A 15,756-nucleotide genomic window follows, 5' to 3' on the forward strand; every position below is an offset into this window, starting at 1 on the left:
TTTAGAACTGATAAACAAATTCAGTAAAGTTGCAGGGTACAAAATCAATGTATAGATATCAGTAGGATTTCTATACGCCAATAGCAAACAATCAGAAAAGAAATCAAGAAAGTAATCCCACTTATAACAGCTATAAGTAAAGTTAAATACCTAGGAATAAAATTTACCAAAGAAATAAAAGATCTCTACAATGAAAACTATGAAACATTGACACAAGAAATTGAAGAGGACACCAAAAAATGGAAAGATATTTCATGTTCATGGATTGGAAGAATCATTATTGTTAAAATACCCATGCTATCAAAAGAAATCCACAGATTCAATGCAATTCCTATTAAAATACCAATGACATTCTTCACAGCAATAGAAAAAAAAAAATCCCAAATTTTAGATGCAGCCACAAAAGACCCAGAATAGGCAAAGCTATCCAAAGCAAAAAGAACACATCTAGAGATATCACATTACCTGACTTCAAATTATACTACAGAGCTATAGTAACCAAAACAGCATGGTACTGGTATAAAAACAGACACATAGACCAATGGAACAGAATAGGGAACTCAGAAACAAATCTGCATACCTACAGTGAACTCATTTACAACAAAGGTACCAAGAACACACATTGGGGAAAGGACACTCTCTTCAATAAATGGTGCTGGGACATGAAAAAATGCTCATCATCACTGGCCATCAGAGAAATGCAAATCAAAACCACAATGAGATACCATCTTACACCAGTTAGAATGTCGATCATTAAAAAGTCAGGAAACAACAGGTGCTGGAGAGGATGTGGAGAAATAGGAACACTTTTACACTGTTGGTGGGACTGTAAACTAGTTCAACCATTGTGGAAGACAGTATGGCGATTCCTCAAGGATCTAGAACTAGAAATACCATTTGAACCAGCGAGCCCATTACTGGGTATATCCCCAAAAGATTATAAATCATGCTACTATAAAGACACATGAACTCATATGTTTATTAAGGCATTATTCACAATAGCAAAGACTTGGAACCAACCCAAATGTCCATCAATGATAGACTGGATTAAGAAAATGTGGCACATATACACCATGGAATACTATGCTGCCATAAAAAGGATGAGTTCATGTCCTTTGTAGGGACATGGATGAAGCTGGAAACAATCATTCTGAGAAAACTATCGCAAGGACAGAAAACCAAACACTGCATGTTCTCACTCATAGGTGGGAATTGAACAATGAGAACACTTGGACACAGGGTGGGGAACATCACACACTGGGGCCTGTCATGGGGTGGGGAGAGGGGGGAGGGATAGTATCAGGAGAAACACCTAATGTAAATGACGAGTTAATGGGTGCAGCACACCAACATGGCACATGTGTACATATATAACAAACCTGCACGTTGTGCACATGTACCCTAGAACTTAAAGTATAATAAAAATAAACAAGTACAATTAAAAATAAATAAATAAATAAATGGTGCTGGGAAAACAAGATATCCATATACAGAAGAACAAAACTAGATCCCTACCTCTCACCATATACAAATATCAATCAAAATGGATTACTGACTTAAATCTAAGACCCGAAACTATGAAACTACTAAAAGAAAACATTAGAGAAACTCTCCAGGACATTGAACTAGGCAAAGATTTTCCAAGTAAAACTCACAAGCACAGACAACCAAAGGAAAAATGGATAAATTGGATTACATCAAGTTGAAAAGCCTCTGCACAGCAAAGAAAAACACTATCAACAAAGTGAAGAGACAACCCACAGAATGGGAGAAAATGTTTGCCAAGTATCCATCTGACAAGGCATTAATAATCAGAATATATAAGGACCTAAACAACTCAGCAGGAAAACAAATCTAGTAATTTGATTAAAAAGTGAGCAAAAGATCTGAATAGAAGAATGTCAAAAGAAGACATACAGATGGCAAACAGGTAGATGAAAAAGTGCTCAATGTCACTGATTATCAGAGAAAAGCAAATCAAAACTACATGAGACATCATTTCATCCCAGCTAAAATGGCTTTTATCCAAAAAGTAGGCAATAATGAATGCTGGTGAGGATGTGGAGAAAAGGGAACATTCATACACTGTTAGTGGGAATGAAAATTAGTACAACCGCTATGGAGAACAGTTTGGAGGTTCCTCAAAAAACTAAAAATAAAACTACCATATGATCCGGCAATTCTATTACTAGGTATATACCCCAAAGAAAGAAAATCAGTATATTGAAGAGATATCTGCACTTCCATGTTTACTGTGGCACTATTTACAATAGTCAAGATTTGGAGGCAGTCTAAGTGTCCATCAACAGATGAATGGATAAAGAAAATATGGAACATATTCACAATGGAATACTATTCAGCCATAAAAAAAATGAGATCCTGTCATTTGCAACAACATGGATAGAACTGAAAGATATTATGTTAAGTGAAATAAGCCAGGCACAGAAAGACAAACTTTGCATGTTCTCACTCATTTGTGGGAACTAAAAATTAAAACAATTGAACTCATGGAGATAAAGAATGTAAGGATGGTTACCAGAGGCTGGGAGGGGTAGCGAGCATGGGGAAGTGGGGATGGTAAGTGGGTACAAAAAATATAGTTAGAAAGAATGAATAAGATTTAGTATTTGATAGCACAACAAGTTGATTACAGTCAACAATAATTTATTGTACATTTAAAAATAACTAAAACTGTATAATTTCAATATTTATAACACAAATAAATGATAAATGCTTGAGGTGACAGATACCCCATTTATCCTGATATGATTAGCATGCATTGTATGCCTGTATCAAAATATCTCATGTACCCTATAAATATATATACCTACTATGAACCCATAAAAACTAAAAATTAAAAAAAATTAAAAAAGAAATACACTCCACACCTCAACTTTGTCTATACACACATATTTAGAGGGACATGTAACTGAAGTTTCGCTTAATGATGTTTACCTTTATGACCTGCTATATTTTCTTCTCTGTTACACTCATTTTATAAACTTTTACTGAAGTGTGATTTAAGTACAGTAGAGGGTACATATCATAAATGAATAGCTTGATGCATTTCTACAAATTGACAATACCCATTTAACCTGCCCTCCTACCTCTGAATCAAAAGGCAGAATGTGACTAGAGAGCCCCTTTGCACTCCTTCCCATTTACCAACCCCTCCTTGGGGGCAACCACCATCCAGACTTCTGATAACACAGAGTAGTTTTATCTGGTTTTGTACTTTTAAAAAGTGCAGTCATAAAGTTTCTTTGTGCCTGCTTCTTTCTTTCAACTTCATGCTTCTGAGGTTCCTCAATATTGCTGTGTGCAATATTCCACTACGTGAATATGCTACACTTTATCCATTCCAGGGTGGATGGCAATGTGTTTTGGTGGATATCTATGTGCATATCTCAGGGGTGTATACCACGGAGTGAAAGTGCTGGTATGTATATGTTCAACTTTAGCTGACATTGCCAAACACTTTTCCAATGTCATCAAACCAATTACATTTCAGCTAACAGTGTGTGAGTTTCAGTTGTTTCACATCCTTGCCAACATTAGATAGAGTCTATATTTTTCATTTCAGCCATTCTGATGAATACATAGTAGTATTTCACTATGGTTTTAATTTGTCATTCCCTGAAGAATAATAATGTTATGTGCTTTTTTGGCTATTTGAACATCTTTTATGAAGTATCTGATTCTTTTGCCCATTTTTCTTAGGTTGTCTGTCTTTTCTTACTGATTTATAGGAGTTTCTTCTTTTTTTCTACCATATATATTTGGACATGAGACCTTTGTTGAGTATATACAGTGCAAATATACAATATCTTTACACACTCTACGGGTTACTAGGTTACTCTGTTTTTACTTTAATAAATGCTGATCTCGAGCCACCACATTAATTTCGTGACCTGTTACTGAACTACAACCCACAATTTGAAACGCCCTGTGATACACAATTATGCAGTCTTTCCTGGGTCTGAATAGCCCAGAAAGGGGCATTTCTAGCCTGTGGCATCCACACCAACATTGGCCTGGATCAACACCTCTGAATCTACTGTGAGCCACTGTTTGGAAAACAAAGGCCAGGATATTAGCTATATTTAATTTCCAAATTTAAAGAAAAACTTTGTTCTATACCTTGAGTGACAATAGTTTCCAATTCTTCTTCTGAATTTAATAATTGCCAGCCCCATGGCCCAGACTGAGGGAAGAGACTCAGAAGGATGGCCAAGGTGTGGGAACACCCCTGAAATTAGCCCTTTCAACAGGACTAAAGGGTGCGTTTTCCTACACAATCTCTCTAGCCACCGAGGTACCTGGGTCTTCAGAGGCATGGTCTTATGGAACCAAATATAACTCCAGAGGTTCCTTTTATCTAACAGGTTAAGACAACATTCCCTAAACTCTGAGAAAAAAAAAGAAGCCATTAACCAAGGGAGATAGACTCTCTCATATCCTAAGCACTTTCTTGGTGTGAGAGGTACATTCTCTGCTGCATCCTCCCAGCTCCTCAGAGCAGCCTTATCCACAGACTTTCAGCTCCAGGAAGGCGAAAACTGTACCACTTTTACAAATAATGTGACCAAGGCCACATAGCTAGTAAGTTATAGAGCTAGGCTGACTGACAACATAGACTCTGTTTTCATTCCTCTAATTACACTCCTTAGAGGCAGCCAGTCACTGCATAAAGAGTGGTGACTACCTCCAAAGGGTCAAAGATTCACACACATATGCACAAAAACACACGTGTGCATGTACACACATGCGTGACATGTGGGTATACAGATATGTACATGTATGCATACATATATGCTATTTCACTCAGAAATCAGTGGGGCTGGACTCTACAGTTTCACTTCACAGTCAGCTCATCTGAGTTCCCCTCTTTCTCCTGATTTGCAAAGTATTGACACAGTCCATAATACATGAATCACACAAAGGCACATGTATGTATAGGAAACTTTACAGTTTACAAATCTCTTTCACACTCAATCTCTCAAACACTCACCACCAGCCTTCTGAACATATAAAAATATTTGATGATTTGCAGGCCTCCCAGTCTGTGTGTTTAAGGACCTTCATTATGGGGGGGCTCTAATCCTTACCATGTAGGACCAGGGCTATGGCATCAGTGAGAGATTGGCAGGATTTGTGCAGCTTCTTGGACCCACTCTAAAATTTCCCTTTTAACTGTATATTTCCATAGCAACCCATCATCCTTGTCTGACTCTGAGAAGTAGAGTTTTAACCTCATGAATTTTCTGGGGTTGGGCTTATATTTGCATGAGAGTTTATGAGATGTGGACACTAGTCTATCCCTAATGAGTATGCCCAATTCTTTTCTTTTCTTATGAGAGTCTCTAGCACCTCATATCTTCTCCTCTCGCTAAAGGTAAGTAGTTCCACCATTACTTATAATCATACTAGCAACTGTCATGTTTTGAACACTTTCTATGTACCAGGTACTAGGTGCTTTATGTACATTATCTCAGTACATCCTCACGCAATCCTTTACAACATTTATTGACATCCTCATTTAACAAATGAGGAAACAGATGATCGGAGATGAGAAATGGCAGTCTATGACCACACAGTCAGCAAGTGATAGGGTTTGGATTGGACCCTGATTCCATGGATTCCCAAGTCCTGGCCCATTCCAGTGCCTGAGACAGTAAGAAGCAGCAACTTCTTTACTCTGAGTCAACAAAACGATCCAAATGGAGGTCAGAGGCATGGTAGTGACTATCTCCTCCTACCTTCCTTGTTTTCACCAAGCTCAGAATGATGAAGTGACTTTCCTGAACACACAATAAGAGTAGAACTGGGGCTAAACCCAGGCCTGCTCTTTGGGTTTACCCTGCTTTGATTCTCACCCATCTACTGGGCAAAGATCATTGGAGGTGCTCTGTCTGTATTCCAAGTGACCAGGGTGGGAGCTGCTCTTGAAACCAACTTATGAGAAATTATTGGAGGAACAAAGAACAAGAAAAGATCTTGAGGAGGCTCATGCTATTTACATTCACCTATTTTAGGATGTCTAGTAGAGAAGAAAGAGACCTGGCAAGATGTGGAGTAGATTTCAAGTTCAGATTATGGGAGAGCTCTACAAAAATCCTAAGTGTGGGGAGATACCAACCTCCATACCAGTCCCTGCAAGTTTCCAAGAACAGGACAGAGATCTATAGAGATGCTGCTATGGGTTTCCCGGCATCCAGGAGGGAATGGTCCATGCCTCTAAAACCCTTTTATCTCTAAGATTCCATAAGCCTTTGAAACATACAAAAATCTTGCAGGGAAGGCAAGCAGTAATCCTGCACTCTTTGCTCATTGTTCTTAAGGAAAAAAAATATTTATTGTAAAATAAATGAAGATAAAGTCTACCTATTAACGCACATTTAAGAGGTAGAGAAAAAAAGAACCCATAACATTAACTTAAATCAGGAATACTCTCTGAAGTGTAAAAAAAATCAACTCACTTTTCTTTAAATCTTCTTAAAAGGGTCTAAGAATAGTCCTTCAAATAATCCTTGAAGTATGCAATTTTAATTTGGACACATGGTAATTTCAGTCTACCTGTTGAAAGAGACAGGAGAGAAATCAGTCATTTTTGACGAGGATGCTGTTCTGACAAGCAGCAGAGAAGCTTCTGGCAGCTTGGGAGGTGGGGGTGAGACATGGGCGTGGGCATTAGTAGCAGCAGTATGAGCTTTGGTCCTAGGCCACTCAGAGGAAAGATGCAACTAAAGTAGCCACTAGCACAGTGCCTGGCACATGGCAAATGCTCATTAAGTAGTTGATGGACAAGTAAAAGGATGGCTGAGAAAATAAGTGGGATTTATCATCAACCTTTCATGCAGGGAGTTACTCTGTAGCCTCATCTCTTCAACTCTTAGGGAGAGAGAATTTCCAGGTACTGGGCATATAATGGAAAGCAGCACAGAGAAAGGTACCAGTGGAGTAAAGAGAGTGAGAGATTTGAGCCAGCCACAGCTATGCCCAAATCCTGGCCCCACCACTTCTGACTGCACAACTCTGGGCTGGTTTATTTATTTATATTTGCTGTTGTTCCTAAATTGGATACTTAGCCGATTCATTAATTTTCAGCTCTTCTTCTTTTTTAATATAGGCATTGAAGGTGATAAATTTCTCTCTAAGTGCTGTCTGGGCTATATTCCACAACTTTTGATATTTAATATTCCTTTGGTCATTCATTTATAATCATTTTATAATTTGTTATAATTTCTTTTTGATCTGTGAGTTAGTTGGAAGTATTTTTTATAAATATATCTCAATATAGGTTTTTTAAAAAACACCTCATCTTTCTGTTATTGATTTCTAACTTAATTGCACTGTGGTAGGCGAATGTGGTCTGTAGGATACTTACTCCTTGAAATTTATTGGGATGTATTTTATGGCCTAGGATACAGTCCATTTTCATGAGTGTTTTATATGTGCTTAGAAAGAGTGTGCATTCTCTGGCTGTCGGGTTGATCTTGGGTTGGCTTTCTTTAAATGTTTCTGCATCTCCATTTCCTCACCTGTAATAAGGTATGTGAGCAGTACACATTAGTTACCTCACACTGAGTATAAAATTATACTGTATAATTTTACACAGTATACAGTATACAGTGAGTATAAAATTATACTCACTGACAAAGACAGAAAGTGCACAAGGAAAGATCAAGGTGTGCTCTTTTTTCCTTGTAACAGTATCAATAACAATGTCCTACACTTATAAAGTACTTAAAAGTTTCTAAACAATGACCACGTCTGTCATTTGGTCTTAAACCTGTATGTCACCTAGGCAGGTAGGGGTGGGAACCCACAAAGAAAAAGGACACACACCAGTTGGTGCAGTGATTTATTCAGTCCTCATGCCAGAACCCCAGGATCCCTCTGACTCGCCTCTGCCCCTCACTCCTCACCTCTGCTCAGTTCAGTCTTCTTACTATCTTTCAAATCCATCCTCATTGTTACCCACAATGCCTACAATATTTCTTACCTGCTTGGTTCCAACAGATCATTAAATTCCTACTGTTTTAAAAATATAACACAGGAAGTAAATCCTGACAAAATCCTCCTGGCAGATGTGACTCTCAAATAAGGCTGGTGTTAGGTCTTGGGTGCCAGAACATCAGTCTTGTTGCAGGGCAGAGTGATGTTTATGTCTATTAAAGCAGGCATGAGTTTAGAAAGGTCGAGAAACACTGTTGAGTTCAAATATTCTTCATCTAGCAAACGGCCCTTCCCGTGACCTTGTCCCCTGTCCTACCCCCAAGTTCTTTTTCTCCTTTTCAGAGAGATTTCCTGAAAAAGTCGTCTAGACCACCACTTCCTCCACTCCCACGCTCTTCACAAATCATTGCCTGTGGCTTTCAGCCCCTTTCTTTAAGATCATAGGGATGTTGTCACTGCATATTCCAGACACTTCTTCTCAATCTGCAGTGGCCTCTCTGGGTCATTTGCTAGCAGGGACCCCTCCTCCCCTCTGGAAACTCCTGCCTCCACATCAGCAACACCAGTTTCTCCTGGTTCTTCTCCTTTCCCCCCGAGGACTTTCTCTGCCTCCTTCACAAATTCTGCCATTTGAATGGGCATTTTCAAAATTTAATTAGAAGTGTGTTTATAAAATAATAACCATAAACTACCCTTTATTAAGGACATGCCAATCACTGTGCTAAACATTATTTTATTCTACTTAATCTTCACAATAACCATAGGAAGTACATATTATTAATATTCGTATTTTACAGATGAGAAAATAGAAGCTTGGAAAAGTTACGTAATTTGCCCAGGATCACTCAGCTACTATGTGGCACAACAGGGATTCAAACCTCAATCCATCCAATCATAGCGTGTGCTCTCAGCCACTACATTAACTCGTTCTGTCTTCCTATACCATGGCTTCTGTGACTCACCATTCTTCCATGATGTCATGGATTTCATGCTCCCATTTTGCTTCCCCCTGAAGGGAAGGCCTTTATCCATACTGTGTGCTGAGAAAATTCTGTTTATTGTTCAAAGCTCAGCTCTTCCCACAAAGCTATTAGCAAGCCAAACCAGTTTCATTGCTTCCATCTCTTTGCTGTGGCAGCTCTACAATGATATGAAACCATCCATTCATCCATCTGACTATGCATCCATTTCTCCACCCAAGAATTACACAAATATGGTAGAAGATTGCTTATCTAGAAGTCTAAACACAAGAAGCATCCAGACAAAGGAATTGTTCCAAAGGATTTTTAATGTTCACTCTTTGAAAAAATATATCATATTGTGGTCAAAATTGAAGAAAACTTGCTAGAAGTTGTGGTGTTTGGGGAAGGGATGTGCTCTGCATGGCATGTGTTAATTACTGGTCAAGGACAGTCATTCATGGGACCTGACCAGGGAGCTTTCCGAGGTCCCTAAACTAGATCTGTGCAATTTCCCTTACCCAATCCCCACATTTTAAAGTCACATTTACATATCATGTCTGGCTCAAATACCTCATTATTCCTGAAATCTTCCCTGATTCTCCTCCCCAACAGGCACAGATGAACCTAGACACCCACCCGTACTCCTCACAATGCATCTCTCTGTGTTCTCTCTGCCAGCACTTGGTATTTAATCATTTGTAGGTAATAGTGCATTTCAAAAAGCACTTCAGCATTTTCAGTGCATGCTTTATCTCCACCTCTTATCTCCTTGGAGGTAGGAGATGCATCTAATTTACCCCAGATATTTTCAGAACCAATCCCAGTGGCTGGCACACAGATGTCAATGAGTGACTGATTGATTAAAATTAGGTGACATTGTCCTTGAATGGAGAAGGCCATCCAAATATCACTCAAATGCAAGCACCAAGCAGTGTATTATGTGAAGAGTAGGTGCTAAATAAAACATGAAATCCTTCCATCCTCTCTCCACCCCTCAAAAAGCAAGGACTAGAAAAGAGGCGCAATGTGTCCATTGAGCCTGAGGTTTCTGAAGATCTGTGTTCCATGGTTCACAAATACTAATATGTTGGTGTGGTGGCTTTTGATGTTCTCCATGATCAACCAGGAACTGAAAACCCATGTTTGGTTACATTCTACTTTTCATAGTCAGAAAATGAGAGTTAGAGCTTTAAAGATAGACAAGACCTTCAAAGTGAACTACTACAACCACTTTCTTTTATAGAGGAGAACCAAAGAGGTTCATTGACTCCAGGTCATGGGCCAAGAAGGGTTGTGCAGATGCATTTTCCCTGTTCCTTCCTGGACTTGCAAATGAAGCCTCTAGGAAATTGAGTGCTCTCTGAATGGCTAAAAATAAACTCCCAGAAACTTCATCTAGATATATCACGGCTATAATTTACAGCGTCTAGAACTTTAGCATGGTATAATTAGCAAATGGATTACAATAATTTATTTTTGATTTAACAGCTCGAATGAACACAACCTTCCAGTGGAATGGGAAAAAAAGGGGCTAGGAGCCAGATGCATTCCTCCAACTCCTTCCAGTGCCACAATGTTTGTGCTGGCTGGCAGTCCTCTACTGATGCCCAGTGGACATGCAAAGAGAAGGAACTGCAACTCTGAGCTCTGGGCTCCCTGAAGCATGACTTCCTGGACATAGCCTCCCAAAACGGTCAATGTTCATCCTTTTAGTGAACAGGAAGATGTCCAAACTCACCTTTTCAATGCACAGGAAAACCCAACGGCATTCATCGAAAAGAAAGGTATACACTAAACAAAACATACCAGAGACTAATTACATGGATGTTTTTTCTTCTAAAGATTCTGGGCACATTTTTAGAATGGTTTTCCATCACTTGCCTTACTGCAGGGAAAGTTTGTTGTGATGTCTCTGAACAGGCAGTACTAAAAGATGATACAAGATAGAAACTTGTCATGAAGCTAGAAGATGACTAGACTGGGGTCAGAGAGGACCTGTGCTTGGGTTTTGACTTGTTATGTGTGCCATGAATAACAACCAATTCAAAACCCTTTTATAAAATGTCAGTAATGAGTAACTACCTCACAAGAGTGTTATGGGGATTAAATGAGAAAAAATGTATGAAAAGGATTTTGTAAATGAATATTGGATGATTCTTCTTGAGTGAATACATGTCCCAAGTAGATCTTTCTGATGAGAACTTTTTCTGACCAAAGCACTATAGAGCATTGCAGCAAGGGCCAGGGGCAGAGCAGCAGAAATCCTGGGAAGTTGTCTTCTCATATATCCCTGCATGGTGTGTGGGAAGAGGCAAGTCACCCAGCAGAACAATCAGAGCTGGGAAAGATGGATCCCGACTTGGGTGAGGAGCACAAGACAACCTATCTCCCTTCTCTCACATCCCTACCAAAATCAAATATCTGCCCAAACAACTCTTAACCTAGAAGGTGGCATGATGGTGGCCAGTGTGGGAAACTGAAGCAGTGGTTCTTCCGGCTGAAGGAAGGGGAAGGGTGGTTTTCTGAGCATCTGCCACGTATGAGGCACAGTGCTGGGTCCTTTCACACTGGGGTTCTTCTCCAAACCATGCAAAGTTCCCCTGACATCATATTATACCATTGCTCATGCTGGGTGTGGGTCTATGAAGTGCCCTTTCTTCTCTCTGCTTCTCCAACCATCCCCTGAGCAGAAGACCTGGACCCTCATCCTCTCACTCTTTCAATTCTTAGTGATCTTAGGTAAGGCAAGTCATCCGTTTTGGAAGGACTTCAGTTTTCTGATCTGTCAGGTTAGGACAAGAACCTCAAACTCACTGCCTCATCAGATTGCCTTCAGACTCAATATTGGGTGTGTAAAGTTTTAAAAACAGTGCCAAACCCTGAAGGCTTATGTCACCCCTTGTTCAAGCTCCTCAAGAGCTTCCTCTTGCTGCTTGTGCTAGTTGGCTTTTGTGTTGCTATAAAGGAATACCTGATGTTGGGTAATTAAAAAAAAAAAAGGTTTAATTGGCTCATGGTTCTACAGGCTGTACAGGAAGCATAGTGTTGGCATCTGCTTCTGGTGAAGGCCTCAGGAAGCTTCCAGTAATGGGGAAGGAGAAAGGGAGCCAGCACATCACAGGGTGAGAGAGGGAGTGAGAGAGAGAGAGGAGGTGCCATGTTCTTCTAAACAACCAGATCTCATAAACTCATAGAGTGAGAACTCACTTATTACCATGAGGAGAGCACCAAACCATTCATGATGGATCTGTCCCCATTTCCCAAACACCTCCCACCAGGCCCACCTCCAACACTGGAGGTCACATATCAACATGAGATTTGGAGGGAACAAAACATCCAAACCATATCACTCTTAAATAAACATTAAATGTCTACTTTGTCCTCTGACCCCTGTTGATGTTATATTCCCATCAGGGCCCCTTGTTCCCCAAGTTCCATCCAAACCAGGCATCTTTCGGGTAATTATGCTCAAGGAGTAACTGCTGTCCCCAAGGCTGGGAGTGCCCTCCTCCCCTTCAGCTCTCAGCTTAGCCTTAGTCACTTGCGGGAGAGCTCCTTGGCCCCTCAGAGGAGGGAGTTTCCTCTACTCTACATTCTCAGAGCCCTCATGGTCACACTTACCAGAGTGATGATCTGATTAATGCCTATCTCCCCAACTAGAATATAAGCCCTCTGAAGCAGGACCACCTGTATGTTGTCCACCAGGGTGTCCTCAGGAGGCCAAGCATGCAGCAGACCCTCATCTATTTTGTTCACTGCTCTGGACCAGGGCAGGGCACATAGTAGGTACTCAAAAAATACTTGTTGAATGAGTGCATTTCCATGCAGTTCAAATCTGAAGCTGGGTCAGTTCAACCCTCCCTTCTCTGCTCTCCGCAAGCTCTCTCTTCCTTCCTTCTCCTTGCACTCAGAGCCCTTTCCTGTACTGTTTGCTACCATGACCTCACCATTATCCAAGTGAGTAGCTTGTCTCCCCTGAGACCACAATAGCCCTAAGGAAGGCCTAGAGAGGCAAACCCTAGTGGGACCCAGAAAAGGGACAGAGCCGGAGTATCTGGGCAAATGGAAGTGGGGCACACAGTAGGGGCTCCTGTGGAACCCATGCTTGGCCTATTCTGAACTTCTGCCTCACAATCTGTTTCTAGGGCAAAGCTTCCAGCCTTGAGTCTTTGCTTCATGGGCTAAAAAATGCCTCTCTCTCTCTCTTTTTTTTGGCTTGAAATAAATGGTTAGCCATTAAGATGTAAAATGCAGCTGTCACAGTCCATAGAACAACAGACAGGTTAATATGGGTTTTTAAGAATGCCATTTCCTCATATTAACCCCAGAGCAACGGCAACCTATCAAGATAGACTCCAGAGTGCTCCGGAAACCTGCTGTTTTAGTTCTTTAATAATATTTGATGTTTAAATAATAGTTGATGTTTGTTTCCAAGTAGAGTTTAATAGTTCGCCTTTCCCTCCTTCTCTTCCTTCCTTCTTTCCCTCCCTCCCTTCCTTTTTACCTTCCTTCCTTCCCTACCTCTCCCTCTTCCCTCCTTTCCTCCCTCCCTCCCTCCCTTCCTTCTCTCCCTCTCTTCCTTTGTACCTTCCTTCCTTCCCTACCTCTTCCCCTGCTCTCCTTTCCTCCCTCCCTCCCTCCCTCCCTCTCTCCTTTTTACCTTCTTTTTTTCCCTCCCTCTCCCCCTGCCCTCCTTTCCTCCTTTCCTCCCTCCCTCCATCCATCCCTTCCTTCTCTTCCTCCCTGCCTCCTTTCTCTTCTTCCTCATTCCTACTCTAAGAGTATCTTTGCCTAGGCTCTCTTCCTGAGGTCTTGGATATAAACATGAAGATGCATATCTGGGTCATGTCTGGAATTCCGAAGCCTCCTGACTGGTTTCCTTGACACTCATTTCTTCCTTTTATCCCCCAACCCTTCCCACCTGCCAGCCATCCCATCCTACCTACATGTTGTCTACCATAGAACAATTTAACTTCAAAAATATTTAAACTTTAAATAAAGTTTTTAAGTTATTCCCTAAGAGAGATGAGCTTCAGTTACATGGAAAATGTCAATGGTTAGGACTGGACTCTCCCGGCAGAAGCGAAGGCACACTGTGTTCTCCTGCCTAGAGGGAAGGCTGGGTGGTGCTAAAGGTACCCAGGAAACTCCAGAGGGACAGGTCTGGGCTTGCACTGTGGCTCCAGCCACCTGGCAGCCTGGGGAAGTGACTGTAGAGTCTGTCCTGCACAGACCATTGTAGCCCAAGTTGGTAGCCCAGCACCAATCACTAAGTCCTGCATGGAAGAGTGATCTGCCAGGTGCTTGTCAGCAGGGATAGCTTGGTTCCTCTCTGGTCCCTGTTCATGTTGTCTGTAATGCACACCCCACCAGGAAGTCTTGGAGGGGAGAGGTAAAGGGTGAGATTCTAGCATCACCAGAAATTACTTGCAGATTCTGAAATGGGCAAGGTTTTCTCAGGCCTCCAGCACTTTGTACATGTTGTTTCCTTAGTCTCAGTCACCCTCATCTTTCCCTGAATAACTCCTTGTCCTTGAAGACTCAGTAGAAGGTTACCTCCTCCTGAAAGCTTTCCTCACCCTCAGTCTAGATCAGGGGTCCATCCTGAGCTTCCAGCACCCCCCTTTTATTCCTCCCCAGCTGGTGCAATTGTTCCCTTTGTGCAATGTTCTGCTTATTTGACTATCTCCAATAAATGTCTCCTATGAATGCCCACCAGTGCAAGGTGTTCTGAGACAAAGAAAAAATAATCAATACACTAATTAATCTATGCATTGACTCTTTGCCTTGCTCCAAAAATAATTTAAGGGAGCACAAGGATCAAATATGTCCCCAAGTAACTTTGAGTCTGGTGGAACAGCAGACAACATAAGCATTTTAAAAATATATGATAAAGGCTGACAATGTGATCAGGTTGAGGGGTTGGGTAGGAGTGGGGACCCTCTCTCTGATCTCTTTCAGGACCAAGCATGACACACAAGGATGCTCAGCGAATGTTTGCTGAATGAATGAGATAGGTTGAGGAGGACCTGAAGGGGACTTGGAGATCACTTATTTTAAGGGAGGAAATTGTAGTCAGAGAGGAGATGGGACACTGCAGGAGCCCCCCAGTTAGTAGCATGCAGGACATAGAGCCCAGGACTATACGACATTAGTTGGTCATTCTAAACTCTATTTATTGGATATGCAGTAAGACAAGCCACTTCTCTCTTAGCCTCAGCTTCTGTCCTGTCAAAGAAAGATGTTGAAGTATCTCATCTTTGAAGCTGTTCCAGTTCAGGGATCCCATGAGACTAAGGTTACAACAGAGGGCTGAACAGTGACCAGGTCATGGTCCTATGACACAGCCTCTGCTGTCTGATTCTGATACTAATTCAAGAAGCTATTCAAAGACAGAGATCCTTCATTCATCTATTCAAAACATATGTACTGTATGCCAGGCACAGAGGTCATAACCACAGGATACCCAGAGATCCAATACATCTTTGTGCACCTATTCCCTTTGTACAGGTCTCTAACACCCTGGGTGGCTGTCCTCAATAATCTGTGTTACAACATGGAGTAAATCTCTGACTTCTTTTCCTTCCCCTGTTGCTTTCTCTCTTTCTTTCACACCTTCACTCATTTACTCATGCACTCAGCAAATGTGTGCCGAGTGCCTACAATGTGCCTGGCTCTGTGGTCTATGTGCTACAGCTACAGTGGTAAAGAAGATCCAGGTCTTGCCTTCTGTAACTCAGTACTCTCCTAATACTCAGGTAGTTTTCAGAGCTACAATTTCTTCACTGTGCATTGTCCTTCTATTCCTCCACAATTCTGTTCCTGCTGTGTGTCT

General features: G+C 41.2%; 1 protein-coding gene across 18 annotated transcripts in view; it reads right to left on the reverse strand.

Annotated features, from left to right (window-relative positions):
* The window catches only part of TENM4 (teneurin transmembrane protein 4), a 791,957-nt gene that overhangs the window by 490,247 nt on the left and 285,954 nt on the right, over positions 1 to 15,756 (reverse strand). For 5 of the 18 annotated variants that reach the window (XM_074014902.1, XM_074014901.1, XM_065528782.1 and 2 more), the window contains exon 4: positions 6,480 to 6,576. The exons of the other annotated variants lie outside the window; for them this stretch is intronic. The gene's annotated coding sequence lies outside the window, so the exon portion shown is untranslated. The remainder of the gene's footprint in view (positions 1 to 6,479; positions 6,577 to 15,756) is intronic. 18 annotated transcript variants of the gene reach the window in all.

Source organism: Macaca fascicularis, chromosome 14 (assembly GCF_037993035.2).
Source record: "Macaca fascicularis isolate 582-1 chromosome 14, T2T-MFA8v1.1".
Lineage (NCBI taxonomy): Eukaryota > Metazoa > Chordata > Mammalia > Primates > Cercopithecidae > Macaca > Macaca fascicularis.